At 37.8% G+C, this 26,258-nt stretch overlaps 1 long non-coding RNA gene across 1 annotated transcript in view; it reads left to right on the top strand.

The window, feature by feature from the left end:
• The window catches only part of LOC123608695, a 46,198-nt gene extending 21,748 nt beyond the window's left edge, over positions 1-24,450 (top strand). The window contains exon 3 of the long non-coding RNA XR_006717390.1: positions 24,306-24,450. This is a non-coding gene — a long non-coding RNA (uncharacterized LOC123608695). The remainder of the gene's footprint in view (positions 1-24,305) is intronic.
• Positions 24,451-26,258: the final 1,808 nt, after the last annotated feature.

Below are 26,258 nucleotides of genomic sequence, written 5' to 3'. Positions count from 1 at the left end.
TACTTGTATTTCATTTTTCTTCTTATAGTTTTAAATTTTTCAAGTATAATCAATTTTGTTGTATAAAATTTCCATTTCAATCAGCACCTGCCCGAAAAAGCTTTTCAGAGTGTTTTTAATTTATACATGCTAAGGTGGCTCCTATTTTGCAAGGTGTTTGGATAGGAAACCTTTCTAGTTTGAGGAATCTTTTGCAAATTCTTGCTTATATTTGCTACTGCAGATGTACCTGAAGCTCTAAATTACCTCATTTTCTCAACATTTTCTGAAACTTTCCCAGTGTTTCTGGTATCATTGAACATTTGAAATAGAAAAAAAAAGTTTTGTGTAACTTTGAATGGAAAAACCAGACAGTTTTTAGGAGACTAAAAACATAGAAGCATGAGGGAATTGTTTCACTATTCCAGATTCTTCTCTGAACTTAAAAAATTTTTTCAATACATGTCTACTAGTGGCGATAAGATAACATACAGGTGTGAGAGAAAGCCAATCTTCCAAAGACCCCAGAGGGAGCTCCCACTTTTAAATGTGGGTTCCAAGCAAACTTTGATTCAGTTCCACAATATTTAATATGTGCCTATTATGAGCAAAGCATTGTGAGAGATAAGCATAAAGCAAAAACCCATCCTTTTGGGAATTCACAGTCTAATGGAGGAGACTGAAATTTATGCACATGACTTAGATTAAGAAGACCATGACTAGTGATGTCTTAGGAATAGACAGGAGGGGATTTGGACACATGGGGAGGGACTAGGGAATCTTGAGGAGCTTCTTGAGCTGAGCCTGGAAAGATGTGTATAGCAAGGTACATTCTGAAATTCTTTCCGTTTCCATTAAGTATCACATACCTTAGCAATAATCTAACTCTGCCATTTAATCATTTATTTATTCATTCAACACCATTGAAGACTCTCTGTGGGCCAGTTACTGGGCATTCTTGGATTTATTCAATGTTTATTCATTTAATATACATTATTTTAGTGCTTACCACATACTCTTCTTACTGTATTTTCTCCCTAGGACTATAATCTTGGGAGGTTCTGAAGATGGTCAGCCATGGGAAACTGTGCATGGCCATGGAGTCCAACTCAAACTTTTTCATTCTCCAAATAATTCACAACTAACCCAACATTGTTCACCTTACTATTCATAACTGTAGTTTTTCCAAGGCAAGGCCATTCTAAACTTAACTGATACCATAATTTGAGGTTAAAAGAAACAAAAGTGGACTAGGAGAGAAATGTCTAGTTCTGAACCCATCATTTATTATCCTCTCTATCTTGGGCAAGTCAGTCTCTCCCTGTCTGTTTTGCACCTTTAAGATGAAGATAATAATCTTGACTTGGTAATAATATTAGAGTGGGTAGTTGTGAGGATTGAATGAGAAAGCATGCCTGAAAGCCCCTTGTAAGCTGTGAAGCATATAAAAATGTAATGTTTTATTGGTTAGCAACTTTTAGCACAGCAGGTACTAGACATTTGCAAAATACTTGATGATGATCATTAAATTGATGGTAAATACTTAGTTGATGTTGAATATTATCAGTATACCCAGCAAGTGATCATTGGAAATGTGTCTGTTCTGGACTGAGTTGTGTCTCCCAAAATTCTTAAGTTGAAGCCCTAATCCCTAATGTGACTGTACCAGGATATAGGGCCTTGAAAGAAGTAGTTTAGGTTAAATGAGGTCATAAGGATGGGGCCCTAATCCAATAGGACTGATGTCCTTATAAGAAGAGGAAAAGACACCGACAGTGCTTGTGGATAAGGAAAGGTTATGTGAGGACACAGCAAGAAGGCAGCCATCTGCAAGCCAAGGAGAGAGAGACCTCATGAGAAACTAAGCCTGCCAGCACCTTGCTCTTGGACTTCGAACCTCTAGAACTTTAAGAAAATAAATTTCTGTTGTGTAAGCCACCTAGTCTGTAGTATTGTATTATGGCATCCCTAGCAAAATAATATAAAATCCTTATATACACTTCAATCATTTTTCACTCTCTTAATGGTTTATGCATGTCACAACTAAAAACTATTAAAATGGAGAAATATAAAAATCATGCTCACCTAGAGTTTTAGATCTGGAGTTACTTAAAAGCAGTAATAACAGATTTAGAGGATTATCAGTTGTTTAATGCTACAAGTTTAAGAGTTGTAGGAGTATTCTACCTAATTCATTTGTTTCTTCTTGAAATTTTACCTCTAAGTTTTTAAATTACATTCAACAAATTTTATACCAAGCAGTACACATCTGTTGTTAAGATGCACAGATGTGTTATTTGCAAAAAATATGTATCTCATGGGGTGTAGGGTGGCTCAGTGTGTTAAGTGTCTGACTTTGGCTCAGGTCATGATCTCATGGCTTGTAGGTTCTGGCCCTGCATCGGGCTCTGTGCTAACAGCTCGCAGCCTGGAGCCTGCTCAGGATTCTGTGTCTCACTCTCTCTCTGCCCCTCCCTTGCTCACTCTTTCTCTCTCTCCAAAACAAATAAACATTAAAACAATTAAAAATATATAGATATCAGTAGAAGTGTTAGATCTTAGTATAATGTCTATCAAAGAAATGAAATGCCAGAAGTCTGGAATTTTTTACTGGGCTCATTTTCTTACCCAGTGGGGATTATATTTATATATGCATTGATATCTTATTTTTGTTCAACATGGAAGGGTTTTCACTTGTGAGACATATGTTCCTACCTCATTCAAATTCCCAAATATTTGCATTGAGAAATATTACTTGTTTTATTTTTATTTTTCATGTATCTATAACACTGTGATTTTATTTTGGGTGCTTTGTTTTTCAATAAACAAGGATTAGGAATTCATGGCTAAAATGACAACTAGTCTTCAGAGTGAATCACTTGGTACTAAACTGTAGATTTTAGAGTACATATAAATCAGTTCTTATTCTCTGATAACTGTACAGCATCTTTTTAAGTACATAACACTTTATTTTGAATAAAAGCTTTAAGGCCGTTTATGAAAACTGGCTAACATTATAAGATAGGTTATAGGAAGAAGGAGTTTTTTGGCATCTGATACTGCCTCAAGTGGAGGCTTAATGTGAAGATTTGGCAGAACAAACATATCCTTAATAAAGAAGGCGAATGACTTAAAAGTTCAGAAACTGATATAGTAACTGATTCAGGAAACCACACCATTTTTTGGTTACGAAATTAGTGTAAGCAAATAGTATGATGACAATAGACGAATAGGTGCTGGGCATATATTCAACCCAGTAGCAAAGTGGACTTTGTTGCTTAGAACAAAGAGGACTCTTTCCAGTGATTACCCCATGGTCAGAGGTTTTGTTACCAGAAGGTGAAATAAAGCAGGAGGATTAGGCATACATTCATGAGAGGTGGTGGTGGTGAGATTACCAAGTACTAGCACTCTCTAAAATAATGATTGACTAGCCTAGCATGTTTACCTTGAGACCAATCTCTTGTTAATCTATGTGCAATTCAGTCATCATCTATTATCTGTTTACTGCTTTCTTTGTTTTGTGGTGGCTCTCCAGGAAAGGGGAAGAGGTTGAGAAGACAATAAGAATCCATATAGTTAAAACACTTTCTCCCACCCTGGAGGGGAATCAGCTTGCCACTCTCCCCACCATAGTTCTCAGCTTCTTAGAAAGAGCAGGACTGCTCTAGCTCTGTCCCCCTGTTTTCCCGAAAGTAGAGCCTTTCCCAGGGGCCTTAGGCCAGGCTAGCCAGCCAGAAGTGAATCTGTGTGGAGGCTGCTGGTCATTCTTTGGATGGCTTCCTACCTGCCTCAGGGCAGATTCATGAGCATCAGTGACTCTCTTAAACTCTGCAGTCTTACTCTTGACCAGCCTATGTAGCCTCTGGTGCATTGTAATATATTTTGACTTAATAATTTGCAGTTATAAAGAAAATCATTTTAGGGATGCCTGGGTGGCTCAGTAGGTTGAGAATCTGACTCTTGATTTCAGCTCAGGTCACGATACCAAGGTCTTGGGATAGAGCCCCATGTCAGGCTCTGCACTGAGTGGGGAGCCTGCTTAAGATTCTCTTTCTCCTTTTCTCTCTCCCTTTGTCTCTCTCCCCAGCTCATGCACAGGTTCTCTCTAAAACAAACAAGCAACCAAACAAATAAATAAAATCTTTTTAGATTAATGTTGTGTCTCTTAACTGTTTTCAGTTCCCAATCCACATTTGCTTATACTGTTCCCTTTACTTGGAATGGCTTTTCACCTTCCTTTATTTACCTAAAATTTGTACATCATTCACTGTTAGCCTCAGTCTCAATTACTCACAAGCTTCTCTTGGATGCCCTCTCTTCCTTAACTACTACACCATTAGGATTTATGCACAGGGAGGTATAGAAGTAAGGTAATGAGTAAGGAAACCTTCCTAACTATAGCCTACTCCTAATAATTAATATTAAATATTAAGTATTAAGCATTCTCTTTGCTGAAAAGAAACCTGCTTAATATAGGTTAATCAAGTGTTTTCCAAATGTTTTGACTGAAACTTTTTCTGCTAACATCTGTAGACCTCTGACTGGTGTGAAAACCATCAGCATGACCTTCAGAGATGGTCTAGCTGATCTTTGTTCCACATTCAACAAAGTACTAGTCTAGGCTGTGTTAACTCAGAGAGGTCAGGGGTGCATCTATGTCTCTCTTTTGATACCTTCTTCTCTTTTTATATTCTGTTGTGTGATGAGTTGCACTAGATTCACAAGATGTAGTCCCCAACACACGTTATTTTTTTAAGTATTTTATTTAATTAATTAATTAATTAATTAATTCTCAAGTGGGTTAACAGACAATGTAGTCTTGGCTTCAGGAATAGAATCCAGTGATTCAACACTTATATATAACACCCAGTGCTCATCCCAACAAGTGCCCTCCTTAATGCCCATCACCCATTTCCCTGCCCCCCATCAACCATCAATTTGTTCTCTGTATTTAAGAGTCTCTTATGGTTTGCCTCCCTCTCTGTTTTGATCTATTGTTTCTTCCCTTCCTCTATGATTATCTGTTAAATTTCTCAAATTCCACATCTGAGTGAAATCATGTGATATCTGTCTTTCTCTGACTATTTCACTTAGCATTTACCCTCCAGTTTCCATCCATGTTGTTGCAAATGGCAAGATTTAATTTTTTTCATTGTTGAGTAGTATTCCAGCGTGTGTGTGTGTATATACATATATACATGTATATATGTATATATATATATATATATATATATATATATACATATATACATGTATATATATATATATATACACACACATACCACGTCTTCTTAATCCATTCATCTGTTGATGGACATTTGTGCTCTTCCATAATTTGGATATTGTTGATAGCACTGCTATAAACATTGGGGTTCATGTGCCCCCTTCTAATCAACACTCCTGTATCCTTTGGATAAATTTCTAGTAGTGCAATTCCCAGCACACATTTAGACTAGTCAATTAGCAGAACTGTTCCAGCCATGTGTATATAAATACATAAAAAAGGCTTTGCATTTAAGCTCAGTTTGGAGGGGGGCAGTTGAGCCTCACTCACTGCACACACAGGTGGTAAAGACTGGCTTTCTATGAGATGATAGTTCCATGTAGCCAGGAAAGTATTGTTGATATCTCAAATGCATCTCCTTACCAACTTTATTCTGTATACTTTAGTAAAACTTGTTTATGATGTCTGCACCTGATCTTTTGGTTACTGTAAACCTGCTCTTGGCATTTGCCAGTATTGAGGTCATACAGTCCAGTAAATACCAAAAATATCTCCCCATGAATAACCTAATCCTCCATTTATATATCTTAATATTTTCAAGAAGCTATGATTGTCAAATGCAGCAGATAAAAACCATAGTTTTAACTTAGAAATTATAAGATTACAGTCTTTTAACTAATTGTCATTAAACTAACTTGCCAGATTGAGTTGTATGCTTACCAAAAGTAGGTTGTGCTTGATCATGTACCTGTTTATGCTGTCCTATTTATTATACTCTCATTTAATTAGGTATTACATAGCCAATGACAACAATGCAGAAAAGATTACTGTTGAATGCTTTGTGTAAAATACTAGATGAAATGTAGCCTGCCAAAAACAAAACAAAACCCTGCTGTAAAACTAGGTGTGGACAAGACAGTTATAAAAGTTGGGGAAGGAGGAGCCATAAAAATTTGGAAGTGCCTTTAAATTCTTGGCTTACTTAAAAGGCTTAGAACTAGACAGCATAGATAATGTATCATCAATTATGAAAAGACAGTGTGGAATTCCAATCAGCAAATCCATATGCTAATGAAAAGTTTGGTTCTAAACCCAAATCTGGGTGAATTAATGTGTTTTTAATTAAAATGAATTATGTATCATATGTGTTGTGTATCATTTTTAAATGATCTTTTGGTTTAATGATCTTTTTCAGTTAAATAACCAACTTGTCAGTTCAGTCCTGTTATACAGGATGAGAGGCTCCTGTTGTATGAGCGTTGTGACAAATTAAACCTCACATTGCCCGCAGTCATTTCAGGTCTCCTCCCTCACCTAGCTGTAATGTGCACACACCTAAAGCCACAAAACCCTGTGCTCCCTATAGTGCAGTTGCTGCATCCACCTTTCAGCTCTTTTCTGTTCAACAGTCTGTAGGAAAGTGTAAAATATGGGGCAGAGGCTCTCTCCCTGCTCTGGATGAGCTTTTTCCTTCTGTCAGCTATTATGGCTGTTGTCTTGCCCTCTCTGAATTCCTGAAGTCCAGATGTTTGCTTGCTTTAGTCCCAGAAATCCAGTTTGCCTTTCCTAACATTGCATTCACTTCTTTAAGCTGGTCTGGTGACTTGCTTTGGTAGCTGACAGTTCAAATACTCTCTTTTTTGTTTTTGCCTCCAGGCTCATGGGTCCCATACCTATTCTACTCATACTTTCCATGGCTTCATCTTTCTCTGAGTTGAGCATCTGCTGAGTTGAGCAGTTGAGCATCTGCTTCATTGGTCTTCACTTGGCACCTTTGATGCTTGGGACACAGCTTACGTCTTCTAGACATCATTCTCCTGATTGAATAGTGAAATTATTTTGCTCTTTTAACTATGTTTTCCAACAGAGGCAGAAGACTGGAATGTAACTGTGAAGGCAGCTATGCTTTGCATGTATTGCTCTCAGTTCTGTTCTTCTTTATGCTATTTTGAACTGAACCTAGGGGCAAAGATGAAACTGGAGAGACTAATCTCTTGTAATTTTGTAGCTTGTCCACAGGCATCTGTGGTCACCACCCACCACTAGTTGGCTCTGGATTATTAATTATATATATATATCTTGATCATGGTTTTGGATTTTAGAAAGCAAGGCTAGGAGTTCAGTCCAACCACGGAATCCTGGCATATTTTTCCAGTAAACAGATAAAAAGGAGTAAGGTGGGGTGGTAGTGGTAGTGAATGGCTGTTCATTATTATAAAGATGTACTATATCCTTGGGTCATGGTAGAGAATAAACCCAGTGAAGTTACTGTGAATACAATAGCTGAAAAAGGAATAAGAAAACAGTGCTTGTGCTTATAATACTTTGTAGGAATTAGGTTTGTTTGAGCTTGAAGTTTGAAAAAGGACCTAGAGCAGTTTAAAACATATTTTAGACTTATTATTAAAGGAACAAAATGAGAATGATAACATGAACCACTCCATAGTCATGGCCTTCAAAGCACTCTCCTCAAATACTCTTATAAGTGATGCTAAATCAAGGTTGTCCAGTGATATAACAAATAACAATATATATGAACAAATACCAAGGTCAATATGCCTATACCAATTATTAAGCCAATCTAACCATTTATTTCCAAATAGACTTGTAGGTGTTATTATATGGTTTTGTAGCTCATTCAATACTGAGAATTCTACTTCCCCTGTCTGGAATTTATCAGTTAGATGTAGATTCCACATGTGTTGAAATTGTCTATAAATGTGACTCTGTCTATACCTTACCTGAAATCAGTTCCTGATGAACAAGGCAAGGCAAGGCAAGGCAAAGGCTTAGGAATATGATTCAGTGGTACAGAAAACAAACACAGAGTATACTCGCACTATGCTAAAAACCAAACAAATCCAGGGCATAGGTATAAAGGTAATTCCCACAATAGAAAAAGACACAGTGTCTTTAAATAAAGTAATGCTGGGAGTGTAGGATTCTCATTTTATACAGTAATGCACAATAGCCAAACAGTGTAAACTGTGTTCTCCAGATACCTTTAGCAGAAAACATCATCCTGTGCCATTCAGCCAATAGTTACAGACAAAAGGTTTACAAACGATAAAGAATTCCATTGGTATTAGTAGGCTATTTTTGCCACTTCTACTTGATAGAAGTGCGGGGTGATAATTCAAACAGCAGGAACTTAAATGAATTTGCATGGTGTTTACTAGCAAATGCCAACTTGCAGTAATTTAAATTACACTCATTTTAGATACATTGATTGGTAAAATTATATAAATATTTTAAAGCACACATCAAAGATTACTTCATTGCTGTATATGCAAAATACTACACATAAAAATTTCTTCCACTTAATAAGCCACATTGCAAAACCAATTTGGAACCTGCTTGCTGTGCTAAAAATATAAGATAAAAACACAATTCCAAAGATCTCAGCAGAGTGTGGATTTTTTTGACAGAAGAAAATACAATATGATTGAGGCCTATCTGGGGCTTCTCATGAGATCCGTTTCAGCTTCCTGCTTCTTGTCCTAAACAGGACGTTGCCCTGAGGACATAGTAAGAAGGACCCTATGAGGGGGGTGGCACCTGGGTGGCTCAGTCGGTTGAGCATCCAACTTTGTTTCAAATCATGATCTTACAGTTTGAGGTTGGTAAGTTGGAGCCCCACATTGGGCTCACTGCTGTCAACCTGTCAGTGCAGAGCCCACTTTAGATACTCTGTTCCCTCTCTCTCTGCCCTTCCCCTGCTCACGCTGTCCCCAAATAAATAAATATTAAAAAAAAAGAAGGACACTTTGGGTTATATTAATAGCAGGAACAGGGCACTAACACCTATGAAGTTATGTTTATATAATCATGTGTAAGGCAGTGATTCACCTCTGAGCAAGTACTCTGGATCATTTATTATGTAGCATTTTCAATACTGAGCTGCTATGCACCTGTGCCATAGTCTTGCCTCATCCTTGGATAATTAGAACCAAGTTATCTTCTCTTACTAAACCTCTCCACTCCTACCACATTATTATCTCTTTGAGCTATGCATGTGTGACTGGTATACTGAATAAGCTAGGTGCAGGACTCTGAGATACTAGAGTAAAATTTTTTCTTTCTAACTTCCCTTGTAAAACTTGGTCTCTGATTCTGTTTTCCATGTTCCTAGATTAAAAAAAAAAGATGAAGGTAAGTCCTAGAGTTTTGGGGACTCTGAAACAAAGAGCAGGCTCATTTCTGAAATTAAAATGTCCTGTTGAGTGTAATAGTGAAATTTCAAACCTCATTTGATTGGTATCTTTTCTTCTCCACTAGATTGGGCCTGATTCAGGCAGGTACCCTGTAATGGGGGAGGCCATATGATTGGCTTCTCTCTCCATACCATGCTTCCTCTCCTCGGTTAGAAGATGGGTTTCTGACCATTTTGGGCTCGAGCCAAAGGAGGAGAGGGAATTCACAAGAGGCATGATTTGGGCATTTTAGGTGAGGTTATAAGGCTCTAGTATTGCCCTGGTACCTTCTGGATGTGATGGAGGCAATTTGGCTAGCTCTTTCTCCAGTGGCTTGTGTGTGTGTGTGTGTGTGTGTGTGTGTGTATGTGCATGTCCACATGGCATCACCTTGAAGCTCAACCAGGGATCCTTGTCCTGGCCCCCGTTCTGTAGTGTGTCCTCCTTCATCTATGCACCTTCCCATAAAATGAAGACTCCACAAGCCCAAGGAGACTAGAAGCCCACAATTCCAGACCCCTTCTCTGTACTGGGACCCTGGGATACCTTTCCAAGTGGCTCTGACCCTGCTTTCTAGTCCCTGCTCATGCCTCTTCCCCAGGTCTATTTTCCAAGAACAGACCACACCCACTGTGTGCACTCCAAAGCCCAGGGGATGGTCAAGGGTGACTTTTTGCCAGGGGGCTGGTAAGTGGGCAGTGGGAGTAAGTGGGGGTGGTAAGTGGGTGGTGGTTTGGGTTTGGGTGTTCATATGAAAGCACGGGGATCTCCTTGCACTACAAAGAGGAGTCAGGATGAGAGATCCAGACTGGAGACTGAGGGCTGGCAACCGCCTCCCCCTACACACCCCCATGCTACCCTTTTGTGCCATGGAACTCAGAGGAGTGTGAAAATTGTAAATCTGAACCTGGTCTTGCAGATCATTCTGTAATTATATTTTTAAAGTAGTAAGATGAAACATTTTATTCAACAATTTATTAGCTTCATTTATACTTTTAAGTATTTAGGTAATTGTTGATGGGCCTCTAATTGTATTTTTGCCCTAGACCCCTCTGTGGTGTGTGTGTGCGTGTGTGTGTGTATGAGATCTATTTCCTAGAGGCCTCTAATTATAGTGAGTGTGTGTGTAGGTGTGTGATCTGTTTCCTAGGGGCCTCTAATTATAGTGACATTACTGTAGTCAATGTGTGTGTGTGTGTGTGTGTGTACACTTTCTTTCTAGCTCAACCATTGGATTTCTTATAGACCACCCAAACAACTGATCTCTGTTGGGTCCCTTCATCCTTTTAGGCAGAGTGATATGCTCTTTAAAAATATGTCCCCATAGGTCCCTTTGGCCATGAGAGAACAGGCATCCTTTCCCTATCATCATCAGAAGTGAACATCTCCTATAGGAGGTCTCTTTCTCTTTAGTGCTAGGACGTGCTTCTATATACAGCCTCTCTCTTAGTTTCCTACTGGAAAGAGGTTGTCTTCATCCTCTCAAATGCCAGGGAACATGCAACAAGTTCTCCCTATGGTTCTCTCAAAGTTACTTGCACTTGGCATGAAATAATGGGGAAAGATCTCTTCTGGATGCTCCATGGGGGTGTGAGGTTCTGCACAGTCCACTGACAACCCTCCAGGACAGTCCTTCTTCCCTGATATCTCCAATATCACCCCCATTAGGCTGGAGGTGGATGAGCATTAATGCTGGCAGACCTGGGTTCCCACTCTCCTTAGCTTGCTCAGCGTTGATAGTCTAGGATCTCCCTTCAGAGAGTCCTTGACAGATATTGTATTTATGGACCTTTGAGGTCTCCACCAAAATTCCTCAGTTTCAGGAAAAGCCAAATTTAACATCCTGTTACATTTGCATTTGAGGGAGGCTCAAATCCCATGTCCTTATCTCTCCTGCTATGGAAGATGGGGGCGGGGGGACTAACAGAGAGAACCTCAAATGTGTGTAAGAAAATAAATGTTTAGATCTCCAAACAAAGGGAAAGTAAAAGATAAGAAGATGCTAAAATCCAGTAAGTAGTGTAGACTTACAAGCAGAAAAGGAAAAGAACCAGTTTAAGAAGCAGGTTAAAACGTTAAAAATTAGCTAAGCCAACCTCACATCAAAGGAAAACTGAACGATAGACATAGTTTCTACAACTACCAAGAAAGATGCAATGGAATTGATGTCCTGGAATCATGGAAAATTCAGAAGCTGTGGATTTCAAGATTTTTGTGCAATCCATGCCAGGAATCCTACTGGTTTGTAGTCAATCCTCAAAGGCATAATCTTCAAAAGCATCAGGAGGAGGTTCAGTGAGGGAGATTGCCAGGGATGATTATCCTGCTAAGACAGGTGGGCTGATCAGAGAGCAACTGCTCCAAGAAGCATGTTTTGAAGACGTTAAGAAGCAAGAGGCACTGGCAGCAGCCACTGTGTCTCAGGGAAAGCATGTCTTGCCTGACATAGATGAGAAAATGCAGACACAGGAGCAGCCACTCAACCATACAGCTATTAGATTCATTTTTAGGTGAGGGAGAGGTCTGGTTTAGGCTGCTCTTCAACACAATTTTGTCAGAAAAAAAATGTGGTATTTTGATGCCCATTTGATACCCTGTTTATTTCTCATTTTGTTCAGAATCTGTAGGAGTGAGATTATTACCTTGAGAAACTACAATTCTCTTGACCCTTGTCAAAGGCTGAGTAGACACAGCCTCTTAGTCAGAGATACAGACCTGCCCACCTCTTGGTCGATCCAGGTCCTCAGCTCCTGTCCTTCTTGGAGGCAGAATGATATGAAGCACATTGGAAGGAGACCTGCAGGAAGAATGCCAAAATAGCACTTGGCAATTATAACCTTGTGACTATTTCTCTAGGAAAGGAGATGCTCAGATTCTACACGACTGGTTACGTTTATTGGCACAAAAATATGAGGGAAAACTTCTGAGAAAATGTAAGAATTTAATATAAATACCCCTCAAAAGCAAAAAACTCCATTTGCTTTGTTTGTTGTGCTCATTAAACCATCTCACTTTTTTTCTTCTTAGTTGTCCATTCACTGGAATATATTGCTATCTTTTTCTCCAGGCTTTTAGCTTCATCCTATTCAGGGAATTACTCTCACCTCCGCCCATGGGGACTGGTTTTTTTGCAATTAAAAGAAACTAGCAACTACTGACTGGGGAGAATATGTTAGCTCAATGTGTTTGATACTATCTGCTGCCTAGACTCATGGCTTCATTTGCCTCACTGATGCTGGTGCTCTTGCCAGGATTTTCTCTTTTGCCTGTTTTTGATCTGTTGGGTGCTGATCTGCAAGTACTGCTCTGCCCTTTAGCTTAGTCAGATGACTGAGATCCATGACCTAATGTCTGCTTTGAATTTCATGCTGGAGTAGGTGGGTGTGTGTCTTTGGGCACTAAGTTAATAAGTTTGGGTGAGTCAGTGGTCCACCTTTCTGTTCTCAAAATAAGGATGGTTTCGGTGTGTGTTTACAGGTATGTGGATTTCTCATAGACAAGTGTCTGAATACTCTAAAGCCTAGTTAGCAATTTTGCACTGCCTTCTATTCCAAAGGATTGTGCAACAACTTACAAATACACAAACAACAACAACAACACAAAACAAAAAAGAAAAACAGAAAAAAAAGTGAGTAAATAGGAAAAAAAGAGAAATTGGATTGGAAAAATCGGGTGAAACCAGGGATGAGGTTAGCACACAAAAATGGATGCTGAGGCCTGCCACACTTGCTGCATTTAAGAGCATAGGTTTTCCTTTGGGTTTTCTAGCAGTCAACACAGAGAGAGAAAAAACAAAAATACACAATTTTCTATGAACATAATAAAAACATTCACAAGAAGGACAATTATTCTTGAATACTATGAATACTAGGGGCATGCCTTCTGTGTTTTCATAAAGACAGTTCTCTGAAATTTAATGAACCACATCATTAGTAATGTCCTCATGGTGAGACAATAGTGAATATCTCAGGGTTGTTTCTTTTAGCATTATCCCTTAACATAGCTGATGTAATTATTAAACATAGTGCATTCACCAAGAGCAATTCTACAGGGACCAGACAGTGTGTTCAAGTCACATGGCCCTCAGAGTTTCAACTTGATTCAGGACAAATTGAAGTTTACAATTTATGGACTGCTTATCCAAAGTTTGGGCAATCCTTCTTAAATAGTGCTTCTCTCGGGGAGCCTGGGTGGCGCAGTCGGTTAAGCATCTGACTTCAGCCAGGTCACGATCTCGCGGTCCGTGAGTTCGAGCCCCGCATCAGGCTCTGGGCTGATGGCTCAGAGCCTGGAGCCTGTTTCCGATTCTGTGTCTCCCTCTCTCTCTGCCCCTCCCCCATTCATGCTCTGTCTCTCTCTGTCCCAAAAATAAATAAACGTTGAAAAAAAAAATAGTGCTTCTCTCAATGGAAAATTTTGACAGCTACTGGGAAACAGTAGGTAGGAGGTTATGGTTCCTTTATAAGTTCCTGGAGTGAAGACAGTCCATATTATTGGTTAAATTCAGAATCTTATTTCTTTATAGTCAGGTAGGCTGGAAAGTAAGACTGACATTCTCTCAAATTTGGAGATTCTTAATGATCTCACTTCTATAAGTGAGCCCAGGTAATTTGCATGTATAGGATCGTCGCTTTTCTTTGCTCAAGCATAGTGAAAAATTAATGATGCAAGCAGCTAAGTTCTATTACTAAGGGCTTAAATGCAATAATTTTAGTCTAGACATTTTTTGAAGGGGGTGTTGAGAAAAAAGTTACTCAAGCATAAAAAATAATTCAGTAAACATCTATGAAATATGTAGATTTAAACATTTAGTTTCCTGGTGAACTTTCCAAAGAAAACAGATTGCAAAATGTATCCCAAAAAGCCCCAATGATTTTACCATGGCTGTAGGATATAAGCAAGTTAAATTTGGGGTGAGTCCATTCAAAAATGAAAAAATTAACTTTTGAATAATTGACATGTCACCAGTCTTCCTGGTAGTAATTAGATAATGGCACATTTTCTTACCTTCTACTTTCAACTTGTAATTGATTCCATTAATACCATTTTGCTGAGTTATTCAAGTAAAACTTATTTCTAACAGAACTCTTCCTACTATATAGCTTAAAATATTATGGAAATTTCATCCACCCATTTCTCTACCTTTCACATATGAGTTATTCACTTTAAGACACTGTGAGTCCTTTTTATCAGGAAGGTAAAACTTTTCTAGAGGCCCCATTGAAGATTTTTGCTTGTGTACATTAGCCAGAACTGTGTCACATGACCACTTGTAGCTGTGGTGGAGGTTGGGAAAGTGAGCATTTAGCTTTTCCAGCCTCTAGAGAGAAAGGCACATCAGGAAGAGTGGGAATGGGTGTTTGGTTACCAACAGACAATGTTTTCTACAACAGTGCTCTATGCCATAATAAGAAAGGTGGTGGTGGAAGTAGGTTTTAGGTATTCCCTTATACTTAAATTTAGATATTTTCATTAGCAAATGGATAGGGGGCACACAAGGAACTATTGTAACAGAGTTAACACAAAGCAGGAGGAGGCTCAAGGCAATAGTCCTAACATAGAAAGCCCTAAGTCGTCTTCCTCTTCTCCTTTTCAGTCCTAAGTCTTCTACTTATCTTTTAATGTAGCAGGTTTTTGTACACTTCTTCATAGCAGGCCAATATATCTTTCTGTTTCATCTGGAGGCATTTCTGTGGCCCTTATCTGAAAATTGAGAAGAAAGACTTCAAATTTGGTATCCTGCCTTTGAATGAAGTATTTGATGGAAAATATTTTGGAAAATAAAAACATACCACAAGAAAAAGTGGTGTAATTATTATATAATTGAGTAAGTATGTAAAATAGTCACATCTCTCTCTTTCATTTTATATTAGAGGTTTAACCAAACAAATTATTTTTTGTGTGATATTTATTGCATAAGAAACATATTGGGGAAGAAAAATAATTATATCTTCATTATTTGAAGCAACTGTTTTTACCTTAGAAAGACATCAGGTAGAATGTTTTCAGCAGCAAACAACAAATGCCTCATCTCTAATGACTTAAAAAATAATGAGATCTATTTAAGTCACATAATAAGTGCCTATGTAGGTGGACTGCAGGAGTCACTTCAGGTTACCTCTGCCTTCCTCGGAGAGGCTCTTGGCTCCACCCTCTTCTGTGTATTGGTACCATTTGTAGGCTGGTACCAAAATTACCACAGTTCAGAGCATCACATATAAAACAAATTTCCATAGAAGAGCTTATTTTCAAGAGCAAAGAATCCTCAAAGTGTTATTTAGACTGGCTTCATTACAATCACCTGGGAACTTGTTAGAAATGAAATTCTCAGGACCCACTACAGAACCATCAAAATTGGAAGGAAGAGGGGTATGAAAAGGGGAGGGGGGAAATAGGGAGGGGGTTAGGCCTTGGGACTTCAAAACTTCCCCAGACTAAGAATCTTTGGTTTCACCTAATTGTGACCCATCCTCTGGACTAGGAATAGCCTGATCCCAGACTTCCCAGAACACATGTTCTTGAGAAAAAGGTGGATATCTGCATGGAACCATGGTCCTGTTGGGAAGGATGATGGCTATTGATTGGCAAGGCTACCAAGAGCACCTTCTTCACATGTTCCATGGTTATAAGCTCAGCATAGATCCAAATTAATACTCTCTTTTCCCTCTCTTAATGTTATAATGTATTTTCATATTGTTATATAGTTTTACTTCATAATTATTGCCTTAATGTCTACACAATGAATTGAGTCATTTTGAAGTTGAAGTGTATGTAATTTTCACAAACTTAAAAAATGTTCATAAAGACTCTGAGGAGCTGGTGTTATATAAGCTTAAAATTACCATAGAAACAGACTCTGCAAAGCTATGCTATCAGAGGCATAACAGACGTGTGTGTGATGATGTGTCAAACACGAGGAAAACATAGCTTTTGGGAGCTGTGCTCAGTGTTTTTCTACCTTCCCTGGTGACAGAACTTGTATGGAGATAATTCCAAGTAAAAAAAAATGTACAAGGGTACAGCCGTACACTATAATTAGTAGAATACTAGTTCTTCTAAGTATGCAATGGAAATACCATGACTCATGCTGGAGAGCTAAATATTTGGGAGCTCAATGCCACATATTTCCTAACTTTATTATGACAGTGATCACATAAAGTAGGAAGAAAACTAATTGACAAATCAAACAATGGATACCTATTAGGCACCTATAAGAAATACCTACAAGACAGTATGTTAGGGACTATGCAAGAGAAGGAAGAGTAAAATGTGATCCCTGCTCTTGAGATGCTTATATTATTGTTGACAGATGAATCAATGAATATAAAAAGGCAGCTAATTCAAGGAGCCAGACAAATAACTAATAAAAGACCAGGCATTTATCAAATGGCTATTATCAAAAATGAGATTAATAGGTGCTTAGTGGAAGATTTTGGATTAAGGTGAGTCGGGCAAAATCATAGAGGAGTGATTGCAGCAGGATTCCAAAAGATAGCCTGCATTTAGGTCTACATAGGAGGATCACGGAGTAGTATAGTTAGGTGAGAGAAAGGCACAAGGCAAAGGCCTTTTGAGGATGAAGGAGTAGACCAGTCTCGTTTGAAAAGTGAAATAAAGTCCATTCCTATTGTGTTTCTGGTTAAAACATCTGGTACTTTTACTCTCTAAATGTAAGCGGGAGACTTGTATACAGTGATATTGGAGATATGAGTGTGGACTAGAGGTGTTAATGAATGTGTTATGGTTTTAAGCTTTCCTGTGCCTCAGTTTCTTCATCTATAGAATAGGACTAATAATATACACCTCAAAAGGTTTTTATGAGGATTAAATGAATTAGTACAAGCGCATGGTACCCAGTAATTGTCCAGTAAATGTTTGTATTATAAGTACTACTAGTATTATTATCGTATTAGCAATGGTAGACCCTTAAAGATTATTAAACAGAAGATATTAATGATCCAATTTGCATTTTAAAAAATTACCCTGGGGGCACTTGGGCGGCTTAGTCGGTTAAACGTCTGACTTTGGCTCAGGTCATGATCTCACTGCTCCTGAGTTCGAGCCCCACATTAGGGTCTGTGCTGACAGCTCAGAGCCTGGAGCCTACTTCGGATTGTGTCTCCCTCTCTCTCTGCCCCTGTCCTGCTCATGCTCTGTCCCTCTGTCTCTCAAAAATAAATAAACATTAAACATTTTTTAAATAATAAAAATTAAAATAAAATAAAATAAATTCCCTGGCTGTAGTGTAGAGAATGGATTGAAGTCAGAGGAAAGAATAGGTAGAATAGTGAAATTAGAAGGGAGTTGCAATAATCTTGCTGACAGAGGGTGGAGCCCTGGGTTAGCCAGTAGAAGTGCATTGGATTGGTATGTGTAGTATTTGGGTATTTCTTCCAACTATCAAACTAATAATTACTGAGCTCTTACCATGTGCCAGGTACTGTCTCAATGCGGGGGTACAATGGTAAGCAAGAAAGGCAAGGTTCTTTTCCATTTAGAGCTTAGATTACAGGAAGGGAGATAGATTAAACCACATGCTAACTAATAGGTGAAAGACCTATCAATTGGGATAGGATTTATGAAGGTAACAAACAAATGAGGGGCTAAGAAAATAACAAGTCAGGGGTAAAAGTGAGGCTAGTTTTTTGTTTTTGTTTTTTTTTTTTTTTTTCAACGTTTATTTATTTTTGGGACAGAGAGAGACAGAGCATGAACGGGGGAGGGGCAGAGAGAGAGGGAGACACAGAATCGGAAACAGGCTCTAGGCTCTGAGCCATCAGCCCAGAGCCTGACGCGGGGCTCGAACTCACGGACCGCGAGATCGTGACCTGGCTGAAGTCGGACGCTTAACCGAGTGCGCCACCCAGGCGCCCCGAGGCTAGTTTTTGATGCTTCTTTTAGAAGAAGCCACTCCAAAGTGGCTTTGAAGCTGAAAACTAAAGGAAGAGAAGAAAAAGCTGTCCAAGGGAAGTGGGGTTCAGGCATTGGGAATGGCACCCACAGGACAGAGCCAGTGTTCCTGGAGCCCTGGGAGCACAAGCAGGAGCAATGTGAACAGCAATGGGAGAGGTTTGCAGGAGCCCTGTTATGTGGTCTTCCAAGTCTTGAAAAGGGGTTTGGATTTGACTTTAACTGCAATGGAGAGTCTTTGTAGTGCTTAAAGTAGGAACGTGAGAGACACTTAGGCTTCATGGTGCTGTTGTGGGGCTGTTGTTGGAGAAGACAGAGGAGTTTATTAAATCCAATAATGAACAATTGGGAATGAGTTGTGTAAAAGGTATAAACAAAATGCTCTGTCACTCAAAGAAAGGCATTGCAGTGAATGTGTCCATTTTAGATGGAGAAGCCTGAGTGTATAGAGTTATACTTGCTAATGTAGTAGACCAACTTCTAAGAAGATATCTCTTCTATTTGACTAACACTCTAAAGAACCTATAATGTTAAAAGCAATCTTTTTTTAAAATAACTAAAATGATAGGTTTTTCTGTTCTTTTCATATAGAAGAAAATTGTAGATATTTTCATCTTTACCTAATTTTAAAAATGCCTTTCTGAAATTTCACCTATTTTTAGATCATCTCTTCTGCTCCTAAAATATTACTTTTAGTATCATACATTGGAAAAACTGTTCCAACAGGCAAGGTCAGTAGCGAACAAAGAACTGAATCTTAGAACTCTAGAGTTTTGGAAGTGTAAGGACAGCTAGCTTTCATCTTGTCCAAATTTCTACCTCTTATCAGGATTCTTTTCTATAAAACCCTCTACACTGCAATGAACAGCTCATCTGTGGGCTGAGCCACCACTCCCACACTCAACTGACCCCCAGGCAGACAATACTACATCTTTCTTAAATTGAATTTTATATTGCTATGATAGCTGCTTTGAATTTCACACATTGGTTCTACTTTTACCTTCTGAATTAACAGAGAAAACATCCACATCCTCTTCCTTTAAAATATTTCATAATGGTGAATTCAGTTCCTGCATGCCTTCACAAATATTTCTTTTTTTAAGCCAAACATTTTCTATTCTCCTTTTTTTCAGTATATGATTTTATCAAATTGGTTTCCATTCTCTTTTTTTTAAGTAAGAAAATCTTTGTCAATTTACCTCATCAATCTGGCCTCCCTCTTCTATTCTAATAGTTAATGGTCCTCTATCTCTAAAACTTAAAAAGTAGTTAAGAGTAACTAGATTTACACTGTGGTTCATGTGGAACTGTAAGTAGTTAAAACTCCTAATTTTCATTTGAATAAAGGAAATTTTCTTCTGGCCTGTCTTTGTGTCTTGAATTTTTTTGAACAAAAGCTTAGGATTTATTGTTATTTTTGTTTAAATTTTATTTATTCCTGCACTTCTAGTTATCATCTAAGTATTTTGGAAAAAAAAAAAAAAAACTTGAGTACTTATTCAGCCAGTTATTGGATTAAGTGTATTTTAGGTTGTGTTCAAAAGACACTTAGCAACCATTATCATGCCATCTTTGTCTTTATCTCTTCTCTGGAAAAATGATAGAAAGTCATAGAAAAGAACGTAGAAAAAAACTCTTGTGACTTTTCAGTAGTCTGATATTAATATGTTAATTTACACTGTAATAATAATTGCTTATCAAGTGTAAAGTGCTTCAATAACTGCATTGCATTTATTTATTTAATATTATATCCTATAAAGATGGTACTACTATTATTTCATTCTTATAGTTGAAAAAAAGAGGAGCTTAAAATCAAAGTAACCTCTCAGGGTCACCTGCTAAAAAGCTATAGAGTTAAAAATTTTAAACTAGAGAATCTGAAACCAAGCCCACACTCAACCACTGAGCAGTCTTCTCTTTGAGCCATCTAGTTGTATTGTATCCAACGCTTTTCATTTTGATCTCAAGAGTGCAGGTGAGTATTTTGGCCAACAATAGCTTAAAGTCCATTTTCAAAATACTTATTTCTCTGGTTTACTAGTGTTTTACCACAATTAAAAAAAAAAGCAAAGAGAAGAATTTAACTTATGTGGGTAACATAGAGTTTCTTTTAAGGACTTTGCCTATAACATGATGTACATGTGTACAGAGTCCATTTGAGTCATTTATCCCTCAGTATGAATGACTGGCTTTGATTGTAGGAAGAAGATAAAGCATCATTGTATCTTTTCTATGTTCCAGTCAGAAGTGGTGTTGAGGCATTAAAGTAAGCCCCAATCAAGAGAGTCAGTACAGGACTACTTTCTTACATCATACACAAAAATAAATTCAAAATAGTTGAAAGACCTAAATGTGAGACAGGAAACAATCAAAATCCCAGAGGAGAAATCAGGAAGCTACCTCTTTGACCATGGCCACAGCAGCTTCTTACTAGACATGTTTCAGGAAGAAAGGGGATAAAAGCAAAAATGAACTATTGGGACCTCAATAAGTCAGTCAGAGAAAGACAGATATCATACGTTTTCACTCATTTGTGGAACTTGAGAAACTTAACAGAAGACCATGGGGAAAGAGAAGGGGAAAAAGTAGTTTCAAACAGAGAGAGAGGCAAACCCATAGGAGACTCTTAAATACAGAGAACAAACAGGGTTGTTGCAGGGGGGGGGGTGTGAGGGAGAGGGGAAAATGGGTGATGGGTATTGAAGAGGGCACTTGTTGGGATGAGCACTGGGTGTTGTATGTAAGTGATGAATCTCTGGAATCTACTCCCAAAACCAAGAGCACACTGTATACACTGTATGTTACCTAACTTGACAATAAATTATATTAAAAAAAAAAAAGCTTCTGCAAAGTGAAGGAAACAATCAACAAAACTAAAAGGCAACCAATGGAATGGGAGAAAATATTTACAAATGACATATCGGATAAAGGATTAATATCCAAAATCTATAAAGAACTTATTAAGCTCAACATCCAAAAAACAAGTAATCCAGTGAAGAAATGGGTAGAAGACACGAATAGCCATTTATCCAGAGAAGACATCCAGATGGTTAACAGACACATGAAAACATGCTCAACATCATCAGAGAAATACAAATCAAAACCACAATGAGATACCACCTCACAGCTGTCAGAATGGCTAAAATTAACAACCCAGGAAACAATAGATGTTGGTAAGGATGTGGAGAAAAGGGAACCCTTTTGCAAACTGATGCAGTCACTCTGGAGAACAGTATGGAGATTCCTCAAAAAATTACTGATATGGGGCGCCTGGGTGGCGCAGTCGGTTGGGTGTCCGACTTCAGCCAGGTCACGATCTCGCGGTCCGTGAGTTCGAGCCCCGCGTGGGGCTCTGGGCTGATGGCTCAGAGCCTGGAGCCTGTTTCCGATTCTGTGTCTCCCTCTCTCTCTGCCCCTTCCCCATTCATGCTCTGTCTCTCTCTGTCCCAAAAATAAATAAACGCTGAAAAAAAATTTTTTAAAAATTACTGATAGAATTACTCTACAACCCAGCAATTGCACTACTGGGTATTTATCCAAAGGATACAGCAGTGCTGATTCAAAGGGACACATGCACCACAAAGTTTATAGCAGTGCTTTCAACAATAGCCAAATGGTGGAAAGAGCCCAAATGTCCATCAACTGATGAATAGATAAAGAAGATGTGGGGTGTATATATATATATATATATATATATATATATATATATATATATTCAATATTGAATATTGAATCTTGAAATATGAATCATATTCAATATTGAATATGAAATCTTGCCATTTGCAACAACATGGATGGAACTAGAGTGTGTTATGCTAAGCGAAATAAGTCAGTCAGAGAAAGACAAATATCATGATTTCACTTATATGTGGAACTTATGAAACATAGGAGAAGGGAGAGAAAAATAAGATAAAAACAGAGAGCAAACCATAAGAGACTCTTAAATACAGAGAACAAACTGAGGGTTGTTGGAGGGGTGTTGGGTGGGGGTGGGGATGGGCTAAACAAGGGATGGGCATTAAGGAGAGATCTTATTAGGATGAGCACGCTGTGTTATATGTAAGTGATGAATCACTGGGTTCTATTCCTGAAACCAATATTACACTGTATTTTAACTAACTTGAATTTAAATAAATAAATTTTTAAAAAGGTGGTATAAACAGAAGTTATTTAAAAGATGAAATTTAAAGAGTACATTATTTGAGGAGAAAATTTCAAAAAAAACTTAATTTTGGGGGATTGTCAAGTAAAAAAGAGGAAAGAAATGGCACCCATAATTCCACCATTTAGAGATAATATCTCTTAGCAGAAATGTGTATGTTCCATACCTTTTTCTGTGTTTTTATTTTTACCTTTTAAAAAATTAAGAAATTTACTTTTTCATGCAGTTTTAAGTTCACAGCAAAATTGAACAAAAGTACAGAGTGCTCCCGCACACACCCTGCCCCCACACATGCATAGCTTCCCTCATTATTAACATTCTCCACCAGAGTGGTACATTTGTTACAGTTGATGAACCTACATTGACACATCATAATCACCCAAAGTTTGTAGTTTATGTTATGGTTTATCTCAATGTTGTACATTCTGTGGGTTTGGATAAATGCATAGTGACATGTATCCACCATTATAATGTCAAGGAGACTAGTTTCACTTCCCTAAAAATCCTGTTTTCTGCCTGTTTATTCCACCTTCCCCCTAACCCTTGGAAACCACTAATTTTTTTACTGTTGCCATAGTTTTGCCTTTTCCAGAGTGTCGTATAGTTGGAATCATAGCCTTTTCAGATTAGCTTCTTGCACTTAGTAATATGCATTTAAGACTCCTCTATGTCTTTTTGTGGCTCAATAGCTCATTTCATCTTGGCACGGAGTAATATTCTGTTGTCTAGATGTACCATAGTTTATTTATCCATTTACCTATTGAAAGACACCTTGGTTGCTTCCAAATTTTGGCAGTTATGAATAAAGCTGCTATAAACATTCATGTGCAGGTTATTGTGTGGACGTAAATTTTCAGTTCATTTGGGTAAATACCCAGGAGCACGATTGCTGGGACATATGGTAAGAGTATATTTAGTTTTGTAATTGAGGTATGCATTTTAAGCTCAACTGAGCCATATCGAGGATTGAATTACAAAGTTAGGTTTCTCTAGGGCTCATAGTGCCTCATCTCTCTTATTTTTGACTTTCCTCTCCAGCCTGACCTTTTATGTACTGCTTCTGTCTTGTAATTTTTGCTGGTTTGTGGGGCTGATCCAGCACTGACTCAACATATAACCTTTCTAATCAGTGTACATCATCCTCTGGTGTCTCAGTTCAAATTCAGGAAGGGAACAGTCTGATTGGCTCAATCTATCCTGTTAGATTGATTGATTTGCTTCCACTTTGGTGTCCAAGCAGCTGGGGCAAGGGTTCAAAGCCTTTAGTCAGACCTGCCCTTCAGGAGAGATTTAGGGAATAGTGGGGAAGGGGTGTAATTTCAAATCAGGGAGTTTAAGTTAGGAGGTTATTCTTGGTCTATACCATTACTACTGATCTCAGTTAACCGGTTTCTCTGGTCTAATTATTAACAATAGCACTCCCTTTTAATTTTAAAACTATTCTCATTTGGATGATAAATTGTATGTGGACCTGAAGTACAACCTACTTAAATGCTCTGACTGGTATTATCTGTGATTATCAGGTACATGGTAGGGGGGTATTCTAGAAATCTTCTTTTCTGAAGACTTCTCTGTATTTTGGGAGTAAGTAAACTGCATAGAATAAGAAAAACAAGGAAAAAAATCAAACTATGTTCAAGTTGTAGTCTGCAGGAGTTTGATTACATTTTGTTTCAGATGAAATGAGTATTAGTTCTTAACAGACAAAATGAAACAGTTCATAAATTTTCTGAAGTTGATCATCTTCTATTACTAATATACTTTAGTTAAATGCAAATGAACATAAAAGGACAGTAGTCCTCCCTTATTTGTGTTTTTTCTTTCTGCATTTCAGTTACCTGAGGTTAACTGTGATCCAGAAGCAGACGATCCTCCTTTGGACATAGTCTGAAGGTCAACAGTAGCCAAATGCGAGGTCACAATGCCTACATCATTCACCGCACATTCACCTCAGGCATTTTATTATCTCACATCATCACAAAAAGAAGGGTGAGTATGGAACAATAATATATTTTGAAGAAAGAGAGACCACATTCACATTACTTATTATAGTATATTGTTATAATTATTCTATTTCATTATTATTTATTGTTGTGATCTCTTACTATGCCTAATTCATAAATTAAACTTTATCATAAGTATGTGTGTACAGAAAAAAAAACATAGTATATATAGAGTTTGGTACTATCTGCAGTTTCAGAAATCCACTGGGGGTCTTGGAACGTACCCCCAAGGATAAGGGGGGACTACTGTAGATGTCTTATTGGCTCAAATTTACCTGTTAATTAAAGAGTTCTTATATTTTGCATCTTTCCAATATTTGAGCAAACCATATATTTAGTGACAATAGTTCTATCATATAAATCCAATAGTTCTTCCTGAAAGGTAATTAATAAGTAAATGGTTGGGTTTTGTGCCCATTTAAATAATTCTTTTTTTTTTTTTAACTTCCCTTCTCAGGCATGGTTTTCTTTCAACATTGTTTATTAGATCCCAAGCAGCTCTGAAATTAAAATAAATATTTTTAACTTTTTAGGGCTACTTTAAATTTACTTCAGCTTTAGTTTGTAATCCTAAAAGAGAAAGGGAAAAAAAAGGAATGGGTTCTATAAACTATATTGGTTCTTGTGACAGGCAATAAACATTTGTTAAAATATGATTAAAGAGATCTACCTGAGATGATAGCAACTCTGCTGTTTTCAAGGATAAATATTCAAATGGTCAACATGAATTATTTCACATTTTTCTTCTATGTTTCTTTATTACATTCTTTAAATAAGTCATAGAGGATGTTATGTAGGGAATGAAATGACGATCACATTAGAACTTGATTATTGGAGGTTTGGGAGATGGTTGTTCAATTTTAATTCTGTGCACTGGTATTATTTCAAAATCCTCTTAGGAAAAAAAATCTATAAAGACAGTTCTGAGGATATCAGTATTGTAAACAATAATTTTGGCAATCTGCCTGACACCATCCAAGTGATAAAAGGGACAAGAGTGTTCCAAAGTGGAGGAATAAAAAAACGTTGTGGAAAAGTGCTAGTTTCCAAGAGTGCCAAGCCCCACAGATAGAATCACCAATTTATCAAATACTGTTATAACATCCAATTCAACATAATGGGGCTTTTTCCATAGTCTGGCTTACAGCCCATGCCAGCATTGCTTTTCTGCTGTCGATACAAAGAAATCTATTACACTAAAAACTGATAGAACTGGATGTTGATTGCAAATCTCTGCTGCCTTGTCAGCAGACTCCTATTAAATGGAGACATTGTCCTTTCGAAAAGGAGTTGGGTACAGTAACTCCTGGAATACAATGGCATATATTCTTAATGCATTTTGACATGTTGACAGATTCCCCCCCCCCACCCCCGCCCTTTCTTCTTTCAGAGCTCTGTCCTCAGACCCAGTCCCAACTGTGGTTGATTACACTTATGTCTCATACGGTAGATTCATACTGTATCTCCTTACAGATGATTTCCTTGCCCTTCCCACCACTACCAGCTAACTTCAGGACACCCCACCCTTTTATCACTGCCGTGTCTTAATATGGCCACAGTAAGCTGTAATTCATCAGGAGTTACTCTAGTTGTTTCACATATATATATGTCCTGACCATATTGTTAAGGACCATGTGTTTTAGTAATTTGTATTCTTTAAATATCAGGTATTCTATTCAACAAATGGAAATCACTTTCTGAATGCTGAATAAAGAAAGCCACATGGCCTTCAATTTTTTTTTTCCATTTTACTGCTTAAATGCAGATACTCAGATGGAGTTAAT

The sequence above is a fragment of the Leopardus geoffroyi genome, chromosome B2, assembly GCF_018350155.1.
Source record: "Leopardus geoffroyi isolate Oge1 chromosome B2, O.geoffroyi_Oge1_pat1.0, whole genome shotgun sequence".
Lineage (NCBI taxonomy): Eukaryota > Metazoa > Chordata > Mammalia > Carnivora > Felidae > Leopardus > Leopardus geoffroyi.
The sequence above is the reverse complement of the archived record's forward strand: the minus strand, read 5'-3'. Positions and strand labels throughout refer to the sequence as shown.